The sequence below is a fragment of the Apaloderma vittatum genome, unplaced genomic scaffold, assembly GCF_000703405.1.
Source record: "Apaloderma vittatum isolate BGI_N311 unplaced genomic scaffold, ASM70340v1 scaffold21615, whole genome shotgun sequence".
Classification (NCBI taxonomy): Eukaryota; Metazoa; Chordata; class Aves; order Trogoniformes; family Trogonidae; genus Apaloderma; species Apaloderma vittatum.
Window position 1 is genome coordinate 31,016 of NW_009717945.1, and position 12,458 is coordinate 43,473.

Below are 12,458 nucleotides of genomic sequence, written 5' to 3' on the forward strand. Positions count from 1 at the left end.
TGGAAATCCCACTCTGTATTTTAACACCAGCAGAACACAGAAACGCTTCAGACTTCAACTACAAACGCAGCTGTAAGCTCTGAGTACGCACTTCACAAGAATTTAAACAGGAGGTTCTCAGCCAACACTTCCTAGTCAGCCCCTTGGCACCAGCTAGAGAGTTTCAGGCATCAGTTTGTATCCAGTCCCAAGCTTTTAAAAAGGTGACAGTAATTGTGCCAGTAGTAGAGCTAGAAAACCTGCTTCTTTTACTGCTTAGAGAAGACACATCAACTAAATAGGCACTCTCACTCCGTAACAAGAAAATAAGTAGTACACATGCAGCAGTGGTGGCTCAGAAGAATAGGTGACTTACAGACAGTTAACCCATGTATTTGACAGCTTACCACATTACACGTGCTTCTCTAAGTTATGTTCAGATTGCCTATGATTAGAGCTGAAATAAAATTGCCTTCACACAGTGCCACAAATTTCTAAGCTTCTGTAATATCAGAAACACATCGTCTTGACTAACAAGGTATTTAAAGAATCAGACACAATCCTTTAATTCCAGCCACCACAAAGTAGCTAAATTAATTTCATTTGATTCGATTTCTGCAATGACCATTACAGTAATAGCTAGTTATTTTTTTTTTAACGTATTGTTTCTAGTTACCAAGTACAACAGCATCTCTCCTCAAAGCTCTTAGGGACCATCAGAAGAGAGCTATTTATTAAGAGCAAACCCTTAGATGAGATGTGCAATCTAATACTTCCTCACTGCACACATGCTTAAATAAATGAAATGTTAATAGCTGGAAGTTGTATACAGGTGTCAACAAAAGACACTGAAATATCTGAAAGACGTATTTAACAGAGTCAAGGTAGGGATGGAGCTCAAACCATCTGCATTACTTTTTTCGATACTGCAGTGTTCTGAGCAACACAAACTTCTTTCTCTCAGACAGAGGAATAAAATACTTACATTACTTTTCACTGAGGATTTATTGGAATTTCCCCACACACACGTTTAAAGGAACAGTCACAAAACCCCGACAACTTCTGGTGGCCATCACCACGGTTCTCTATAGCCAATACAAAGAGAAAAGCTCTGACAGAGTTCCCCCAAAGGGAGATCCAGCCAGATACCCAATTTAGCTGTTCTCTATCCACCTTTGGAGAAGCTTTTCCTCCTTTGACACCTACAGAGGGTGCCCTAAAAATGCTTGAATTAAAAACTAAAATAAACAAACCTCCTCAGAAGATCTCTCCTGCAAAAATCCAAGTTGGCATCTCCCTCCTCTCCCCCTCCTTTACTGCCACACTGGTACCAAGCCCTGTTCACACACAACATCTCGGGTACCACAAAGATGTTCTGACCAACACAGCTGCAGTATTTATAAGTGATAAATGCTCTTTTCAGTATTTGTTTTTGGTATTGCTAAGAAATTTCTTACCTCCTCCTACAGATTCCTTACTTTTCCTTGGAAGCTAACAACCTGCAGCTAACGGGCACATCCCGAAACACCACTGCCATCCCTTATGCAGGCACCGATCCCTCTGTCCTTGGCTTTTCAGCCATCTCCCACTCTTCTATTCTTCACCGCTATTCAGCGTGTTGGCACTTAAACCCCCTTACAGCTATCCTCCCATTGCAAGATTGCAGATGAGAAGTAGGATATAAAGATAACTTCTGTTCAGCACTCCAACTACCAAGCTCACCCTCCATGTGTGTGCCAGTCAGTCAGCGTGCCAGTCACACATACGGAATTGCTAATTTAGTCTCCACCTATGCGACCATTAAGGTAGCACTCAAAACCAAGAGCAACAAGAAAAACAGGCACAAAAAATAAAACCAAACTCTAGAAAACACAAATTATTTTTCAACTGCAATTTGGTGAACCGGCTTGGAGGAAGACCTAGGAGTCAGCCCAAGGCTTCCTGCCATGTCTGGCAAACTCTTTACTTTTTTTGCGGGCTACATTACAGAATCACAGAACCACAGAATTATTGACCTCTGAGATCATCGAGTCCAGCCTATGACCCAACACCACCACATCGGCTAGACCATGGCACTAAGTGCCACATGTAGCCTCTCCTTAAACCCCTCCAGCGACAGTGACTTCCCCCTTCCCTGAGCAGTGCATCCTCTCCATGAGGAAGCACTTCCTGAGATCCAACCTAAACCTGCCCTGACGCAGTTTCAGGCCATACCATTGTGGGGCACTGGTCAAATGACACCGCCCTGTTCCTGCCTCTGCTCCTCTAGACTAGCTGGAACACACTGGTGACATCCACAAGGTGCACGATTTTCCCCAGAGCAGTATTTTTAGTAACATGAGATTGAGTGCACACATGTGCTGTGTGCCTTGAGGAGTAGCCCCAGGTTGTCTGAAGGCACTTCACAGCACAGGATAATACTGACATGCTGGGATAATACTGAGGGTCTATTCTGGGGGAGAAGGTCATGCACAGCACAAACCCACAGTGCCCATCAGTCGCTGGCCCAGCTGCTCCTGGGCTTCTGCTTTACAGGAGTTACTTGTTCCCCTGCTCCATAAGGGAACTTTGAGAGAAGAAGGCAATCGGAAAGGAGGTCCCCAGAGTGCACAAAGGGCCAAGCCACACAGACACTGCAGTTCTCAGGACACTTCTCTTTATTAACTCCATTGGCATTCCCAATCGAGATAATTCTATCAATTGGTGCACTCTTTAGAAGCACATAAAATAACAAAGCGTTGTCAGAACCAAATATAATTCTTTTTCTAAACATAAATAATCTGTCTGCACCTCTTTAAATGGGATGCTTCTCATTCTCGGGTAGTCGTACAAAGCATTACGGCAAACCAAAAACTTAAACAGCATGGAAACGCAGAGAAACTACCCTACACATGCACGGAACGTTGCTAAGCAATGCAGATGTAGAAAAAAATGAAATGCGAACTTTTTCAATTACAGAAGAAAGGCTTAAAGACTACTTGAGAAAGTTCCCATCAGCACAGCAGGTGGAAATCCTACAGGTATATCCGCGTTTCATCTGCTGCAAGGCTCCACGCTGCCAGCACCGCCTGTGCCGCACAGAGCCACAGCACGCAGAAGGCAGGCAGAAGCCGTAAAGGCTCAAGACTACACCTGGAACCGTATTTCCCTGCCCAGTAAAGGCTGCTGCCAAGAAATAAGGGAATGATTAATTAGAGCCAGCACAAACAAAAGTAGCCACATGCAGTTTTCAGAGCAGGACAACATGACTTAGAGGCGTGACTCCAATGAATGTGGAGTTAACTCAAGCTGTATTGAAAATTAAAATTCAAGGTTATTCACTGTCTTAATCAACATCTATTATAGTTGCTGTTTTTCAAAAAAATTTGGATTAATGGTGTCTCTGTTTACAAAAGTCTCTAGTGGAATTTTGTATCTTTAGCCAAAATGAAGATCAAAGAGACTGAGAAGTTATTTTTGGCATCATAACAGTATTTTACTATCTAATGCCATTACATTCATTAGTTATTCAGATAAGTCCTTAAAAGAATACTCATTTTTAGAAGGAAATTACACTGTAATAAACCTCATTTCACTATGGAGGGATATTTCATTTGGCTTTATAGCCATACTGAAGCATATCAGCACTCAAGACCTACTTAGGACACACAGAGAGAGTTCTCTGCAATGCACGAGTATTCGTTTCCTGATTTCATTACAGTAAATAGCAGTAAACAAGTGAGTCCTTGTTCTGCACCTCAGGAAATCTTAACACATTGGGAAAAGAAAAACAAAACTGTCTCTTACACTGTCTCTGAGTATGTTTTAAAACAAAATATTAGCTGCATCACACCCTGTTTTCAAGCCTGGTAAGCTGATTCCATCAGAATTTCACAGACAGAACAGAATTATAGAGAAGAGAAGCCACAATATTTAGTGGATTATAGTGGCTATTATGTTTACCTGACAGAGAGAGTGACGCACCATTAATGAATAAATTATGGCTGCAAAAGCTGTAATCACAAGAAGGACTTTCCACTGTAATATCACTGAATAGCACCATGAGGCACACAAATCTGCTAGACTCAAGCCATTTAGGTGAAAAGCCACAGCTTTTGTGCCAAAGCAAGCACTATGGAACCCAGCGTATTATATTTCTTAGTTTGATCAGACCTTACTTGAGTCTGTAACACACCTTCTGGGCTCTGAGTGTGTAAGTCAGGATTCGCAAACTAGTTTACATATATCCAACATGTTGTTATTCTGGAGTATGAATCTCAGTGCACCTCTAGCAATCAATGAAAATATAATCATGTACAAACAAAATGTTACTCCTGTTTTATAAGCACCGCACACAGACAGACACGTGGACAAGCACATATACTCGACCGTGCACTTCAGTTCCCTGACACATAGAGCAGCACAACTCGCTATTGCTTTAACTCCAGAACTGGAACCAGGAGCGGTACCGGGAGGCGCCACTTTATGGAACAGAATTGGAGATGCTGCGAGTTTCATTTCTCTGCAGGAGGATGCTGATGCAGGCTAAACGACCAGCCCCCTGCGCTCACAGCCGCCAGCAGCCTGGAGGAAGCGAGCCCGACACAACCACTGCCCAGCGCTCGCCACCGACCGGCACCGTGCCCCGACCTTCCCTGCCTGCCCCGAGCACTCGGAGGCAGAGCACGGTCCTGCTAAGCTGAGCAGCCAGAGAGGCAAAGATAATTCTGTCTAGCTTGGCTTCATCACAGGACAGCAGTTAAGTGTTGCCTTGTATGCCAATACGCAGTATTATGCTAATCACGGTAATAAGTTTTCACTGAAAAATTTCCTGCTTTTGTCATTCTGGAGTTGTTTTATACTTCCACTCTCCTCTACAGCTCTTCTTCACTCTTCATTTCACAGGAGAAATTATGCAGGCATGCATGTTCTAATTTCTCTCATCAGGGTGTTACCCATAGCTTCTGCTCCAACTGTTAAAAACAACCGGGTTAAAAATTCTGTTCATCTGTCCCAAAGAGCTGTTCCTGCCTTGGGCATATAGCATTTCCTATGCACAGGAATATATTTGCAACATCACTGAAGAGAAAAGATTGGATATTAACCATATGCAGAAAAAACCCACATAGTGCTCATGCATTACAATCTATTCTTCAGCACCAAAGGAAGCTTCATTTTCAGAATGATGAAAATCAAAATTATTTAGAACTTCTGCAGAGGGTGGGCAGAAGTACGCAATAAACACACAGACGACTGGCCTTCCCAAATTCTAAAGTTTAATCACTTCTGATTTAAGAGTTTATTGATTTTATATCCACATTTGGATGGGATATTTGACATGTACTTGAGTAGCACTGAGTGAGCCTTTTGTATCTCAATTTTCTTTTGATGAGTAACTCCTAAGGGATAGTGTTTAGTTGCCTCTACCATTTTAAGTCTCCTCTGGAGAAAAAAAAATAAAAATCAAGTTTTACAATCTCAGGCTTTTAACTTTTTTTTTTTTGTGGGAAGAATATGAAGAAGGAACTGGAGATATTTCAGCTTCTTGACAGCCTTAACTGCATCTATCCCTCCGCTCCCGAGAGGAAAGCTAGCATTGCATAGGAGAAGAGAAAATAACTTCAGTTTGAAGCTTCCCAAGGTGTTTTACTGAGAAAAAGACGGTGTACTGGTTTTGCTACTACAGAAAAAAAAAACAATTATAGCAAGAAATTGTGATCCTTCAGAAGTTTCATGAACTAAATAAAGCTTTTTCTTCTCCCATCTCCAACCTACTTGGTCCTCAAGTGGTTTTGAAATGGTTTTGAATTGGAAAGACACAGAGATTCCAATCCTCCCTTTCTCTTTTCATAACTGGTTGGGGGGGGGGTTTAAGTATTTTTTGAAAGCAACATTGATGCTCTACAAGATGGGAAATCCGACATCTTCACAAATTAACTTTCAATTTTAACACTAGCCTCCCATGAGCTTAATAAAATATTTTCTAGATTACTATTAGCATCTACATGTGTTGACTAACTAAGCAGGAATAGCAGCAGATACTGTAAAGATCACAAATTATTTTCCTACCTACAAACTCAAGCAAACCCAAGCATTAGAGTAAGGAAAGGAACTATAAATAGGAAGCATCCACTGAGGTCCTCTCCCTACCACCTGGGCCTCCGTAGAAGACAAATTCGTTCAATATTTGCTGGTTTAAGCTACTGAAAACACACTTAACTTCACCTGCTGGTGATTTAATAGGCAGTTAAGTTTCATAGTGACCGATACATCAGCCCTCATAAGAAAGTAAAATTATGTGTAATAAAGCAAACAATTTTCAAAAGCCTCAGAGACTTTGACCATCACTTTTTAGATCCTTAGTTACTGGACCCTATCAGCATATCGTTGGTCACACAGTAACCATATTGTGAGCCACACATACCCTTCAGGAGCTTTAAAATGAAACATCCCAAAAGATGTCCACTTGAGTAACCTGACCAAAGCAGGGAAGCCTAAGGAGCTGCGCTTTTGATATCCCAGGTTTTCCTTCAGTTCAGCGCACCATCTGAAATACAGCTTCACAGACCATCTTTTCAGTTTACCTAAAAACACACGTGTAGCAAAACCAGGTTTTCCACTGCCATATGACTACTCAACATCAGTAAAAATCTACAATCTACTGTATAAACAGCTTCCTAAGATGCAAAGTGAGAATTTCACTTTGTGGAAAGCTAGGCAAATTAGATTTATTTATGCTCCCTTCCATTATAGCCCAGGTGTTTATTAACACTCCCTGGCTCCCCAGCCACAAGGTCTGTTATAACAGGATTACACAAGCCTCCCTAATCCTTCTAAGGCAAAATTAGCCCATTTAAATCCCACCACCTTCATCAGTTCAGCTAAAGCAGCCAACTTCTCCCAAGCCTGAAGTAGCAGGCTGCCTGAAGAGGACCCTCAGGGACAGCGGCAGCAGTGGCGCCCACCCAGATGGCAAAGGGCAAAACCAGGCCAGTGGAAGAAACGCCTTCAACCAGCACATCGACATCCAAAAGACGACCTCCAGCAACTAAGCAATATTTATGTAGCTTTCAGTATTTACCCAAGAACAGCTTGACCTTTCTGACTTGTATTTATCCTCTGCTGAGTAAGAGAACTGCCTTTTAGGACAGAGGGAGGGCAAAATTTTCGCAAATACCTAAACGATTCAAGAACCCAAATCCTGTTTTCAGGACTAACGTCTTTAATGACTCTGACACCAAGTTTGACAACACTTTTCTGCGTGGAGTTAGTTTGTTCACCTCCACCATTTCTGGTGGACTGATTAGGCATCTTTCTTCAAACGCTGTGGAGTAAAAAAAGATTCCACCAAATTTCCATTACAAGACCTACGATTTCTATCTTGTGCAAATATTGGAAAGCATCAACATAGTCCTTTCCTTCTTCCTCCCAACCAACACTCATCTCCACAAATCCCTCAAATTAATGCAGATTTTTTGTTTATGTTCTGGTTTTAACATTAACTTATGGGTTTAATTGCATCATAAAAGGCAATAAAATAGCACTGCCTTATGCAAACAGCCAAGGTGTAGTAGAGACTTATTAAAATACAGGAGAAAGAAGTAATGTGGGCAGTTCTTTTCAACTATTTAAATTGTTTCCTTGGTATTTTCAGGTTTTAATTTATTTTATAGATCCTTAGCTTCAATTGGGAGGAATGCTATCTTCTTTAAACTGACTCAAGTTACTTCCAATTAAAACTCCCAAGCACGTTCATTAGTCAAGATGTAAGAGACTCTTTTTTCCTGTCAAGGTAGAAGTGATCAGTTTTTGTCTGTTTATAAATTGCAGTGTGTGCTTTGTCTTCCTAAAATATACACAGGTGTACTAAGTGTTTTTTTTTCCTATAGAAATCTGTCCTTTAAGAAGAAAAAGTCCTACCAAACTTTAACAATAATTAATGATAGATCAGATGCTTGAATTAGTCCTACCAATAAGCAATCTGAAGCACAACTCTGTAACTGATCCACTGGCTCTAAATCCACGCCATATGCATGCACCGTCTTGCTCGCTCTCATTATAATAGTTCCAGCAAAAAATCAAATACCAACTGGAAAGACCATTTTGAGAAGTACCCTTACTTCCTATTGCTTTTTTTTCATTTTAATTATACTGTATATTAAAAAAAAATCTAGCTGAATCACTGCATGTGTGGGAATAGCCTTCTACCTCTTCCCTGGGAAATACCTACATATTGTTTCTCCTTCCCATCTCGGCAAGCAGGTGCTATAAGTGCTGCTGCTTCTCCTCTCCCTGGCAACGGGGTTGCCAAAGTAAGACGAGTTTTGCTAAGAGGAGTGAAAAAAAGAAATATTATGAGAAACTGCTACCTCAACTGAGCTGGAAGTACTAACAAAAGAATCAGACAAAGTAGGAGAGAAAGGTTTTGTGCAGGAAAAACAAAGTGGGAAGTGCAGAGATAGGAAATAGCTGTTTTATCTCGTTACGACAAAAGGCTTCAACTCCAGTAATAGCTAATTATCTTGAAACACAACAGAATTCCAGCATCTCTTACGAGATACTATCATGAGGTTTTTCTTTAGTGCACTTGGAGACTGGAACAGTTACATACACATGATCGCTATACAGTTTGCAACTTTGGAATTTAACATACAGATGCATATTTTTAAAAGTCCTTTAAGTTTAAAGCGCAACTGTTAGCATACATTTCATACACTCTGTACCTACAGACTGAGGCAAATTTCCAAACAGCTAAAACCACAAGGAAATTAAAAGTACCTATTTCCTGTAGCTGGGTATTAGTAATTCCTCAGCCTGCCAATTCCCCTTGCTCAAAATGGTCTCACTCAAAAAGACCAAAAACGAGTTTACACCATTTGGTTTTTTAAAATAGGACCTTAACAACAAGTAACTATCAGTAGCAGTAGTAGATCAATTGATATTAGCTGAACTTTCCAACGAGGAAGTTTAGGTTTGTGTTAGGATTGTAACAAAAGCTACAGCCAGTAAAGCCCTGCAGTGCTTGTGAGTAAGGTCTGAACCGTTCTGTACTGGCACAACAGGTAGGAGAAGGGAGTTTAAAAAGATAAAAGTGTATTTGATCAGTTTTGCAGATCCCACCAGTGGTGTTACTATTAAACCAGAGCAGAGGGATACAGCAGGTCAGCTAAAGCGCCCTTTCTGTTTGCCTTCATAAAGCCACGCTACCTGACAGTTCTTTATACTTCACTAGCACATTGCTACAATTTTATGATTGTGGTAAATGTTATCACACAAACAAACAATCCGTGACCTGTCCATACATAACATCACATGCTATCTGGGCAGAGGCGAGACTGACACACTCCCTGAAGGCTGATGAGCACTTCCCATGGATAACGTGTGCTCAGAAAAAAACATCTCCATCTGAAGGCTCTGATGGGAGCTAAAAACTCACGACACAGACCTTCATCACCATGTAAGCAGCTGGTGTGTCATCCAACAGAAGCCAGGGAAGCCTGATGTGGGCCTCAAAACAGGGGTTTCTGACACAGAAAAGAGGGCAGAGAAGTCCTTCGCTTGCACACATGCTGTGGGTTCTGCTTGGCAAACATTCCACTTGTTTATGACTCGATAAATTAGTTTACTTGAAAGATGAGTTTCATGAAAGGAAGGAGAGCAATGTAATTATGAACTCCTGCCTCTTTCCACCAGAGCTGATTTAAACTTTCAAACGTCCGCTCCAAAAAAGCCCACACCAGTCGCTAAGAAGGGAGACGTTACCACAATCCCGGGCTTAAGCTGTTCACCTCAAAGCCAAGTCAAAAAGCTGATGAGCTCCTATTAGCAGCCAGTACTGCTTACACACTTGTTCCTGCAAATTAGTAATGCACACCCAAGAGAGCACCGGCTACCTCCAGCCAGCCACCTCACATCCAGCTGTGCAGCAAGTCCACTTTTTAACTCCTGTGTAGGCAGAAGAACCAAGAACAGAACAAAACCCTGAACACCTCTGCTTCAGTAACATGTAAGATCCAACTTGAAGTAAGTTAATATAAAAATTATAAATATAAAAAAGTCAAATGACTAGCCATAGTTGCAGTTTGTTAATTTGAAAATGTTCTTATGCTGGAGCTGAAAACCTATTAAGTCTGAAGTGCCAGTATGCCACCTAGGAAGTCGATGCAGTTTCCTAAAGCTTTCCGACATTTTCTTACATTCAGTTTTGGGTGGCTTTATCTTTTTTTCAGAGGAAAAAATTTTGCACAGCATTTTGGAACATTCGAGTAATATAAAAATGAGCCATAAGTCACTTCGGTTGCATCACTAGAAATATTCAAAACTTCTTACGAAAAGATTAAGCCAGCACTTACTATTGAAATCACAAGTTTGCATGTTATATTTATATCCTTCAAGTAAAATGGACAGTGACCCCAATTTACCTGTTCAGTGCATGTTCAGAAGCAGCTTATCACCCATTTATTACTTGTTACTGCACTTCCGTGACTGCTACAATCTCAATACAACTTTAAACGTGTTGCTGACCTACCTAGGCAAAAATTAAATCCCAGAAGTAGTTCTTCCTCTCACTTCCAAATGCTCAGAAGCGACTGGAGAGGGTGGATTTTGAGGTCGAAGGAAGAGAAACAGCCACACATACTATGGCAATGCAAGAGGAACGTTAAAGGTAACCCGTTACTTTGAAGATTATCTTTAGAGTAAGGGTGTGCACATTGATCGAGGTGTAGATTAAACAATGCAGGATTCACAATGCAGTAATGTGCTCCCTTGAGGTATATATTAGAAACTCTTTGTTCATACTCTGGTCTGTTCTCTCGTGCTCAGATACTTCCAATTTCAAGGCCGGATGCATGGGTGCCAGAAAAACCAGAGGCCGCGAGCAGTTGCACTCAGCCTGCAAAGTATTTGAGTCACCAGCCTTCTTTTGCTCTGCTTCTCATTCCAGGCTAGAAAGCTGCAAACTGTCAAAAAAGGACAATGCCCAAGCAGATCACAGAAAAATGTTTCCCGAAGTCACCTCTATTAGCCAGTGAGAGAGATACATACTCAAGAGCTTTCACGTTGGGAACTGGAAGAAATGCTCCCTCCTCCAGTGTAGGTGACCAGTCTCATCCTTCACAGTATCTGGACAAGACAGTCTCTGACTAACGCTGAAGATCAAATCATACTTTTTGTCTTTTCTCGCCCTGAAGCTTCAGCTACTGTATCTGTCAGAAAACTACCAATATAAGCCTAGAAAATACTCCACTGAAATACTCTGTATGAGTCAAAAATCTTAAAAATTCAGAAACACCGATATATTCTGCAAGACAACATATAAAAGATTTCATGCAACTGCCTCAATTGCTGTGTTCTGCTCAGACACACGGACAAAAGAATCAGCACTTGGTGGGAAAAAAAAGGGGCTTCTAACGTCTGAGAGTTATATCCTCACAATTGACCCAGGCCTAACACCACACAGGTCAGCACTAGAACCCACTCGAGGATGGGACATCCCCAGCACGGTGCACGTCCTCTCACCATCCATGCTGTGCATTAACACGTTTGTGCACAGTCTTCCACAACAGCAGCAACTGGAGAGTGAGGGGCTGCCCAGAGCTCTCAGAAACCAACTCCAGATTCATCCAACTCACTTCCTGAAACCCCTCTCTCAAAATAATTTCTATAATAATTTGAAGATTAAGCAAATGTGTCTATCATACCCAAAACGTGAGTAAAAGGTGCAACAGTGGAGAACAGCTATCAGAGAAGCACAAGAGGTTTGCTGCAAGCTCTACCAACTGCTGAATCGACAGCAGCTAGAAAGAGCACGTTTCAGCACGCCTGAAGCAGGTACATTTCAAAGGAGCAAAGGCCAAAGTGAACTATTCCAGCATATAATGCTCAGTGACGTAACGCCTACAGGCAAATACCACATTATACAAGAAATGAGAGAGGGAGTTTGTTATTACACAGTCGTTCTCCTCGTTTGCTCCAAGGTGCTGTTACCATTGGAAGCTGGCACTGCTACTCACTGCCACTGAAACAGGATCTTTTATCACCTGTATATGCCCTGTCACATTTGGCCAAGTTGTAACAAGAGTAGCTTCAGAATATCATTAGTTAATTCAATTTTAGATAGATTTTCAGCTAAGAAAACGTTAGGTTGTACCTAATGTATAATGTAATTACAAGACATCAACAAAAGCAAGACAGTACTGTCCTTTCTGCCTGATCTCAAAAATTATCCTGTAAGAGGAAAATGTCTCTTTCATTGCATGTTAGAAGCAGAGGCATGTGTAAAGTAGCTGCTTACCCCAAATAATGAACTGGCTCTTCAAGGCAAAAATCGACATGGAAATTTTCTCCTGTGAGCACTGGCCAAGTATGACTACTACAAGGGAAAATCCCCATGGATGAATGAGATTAAGAGGCCGAGTCCGAAACACAACCAGAAAGCTAAGTAAATAGAAGGTCCTCAAGCACATGAGTTGAATCACACAACTGAAGACGACTGTGGC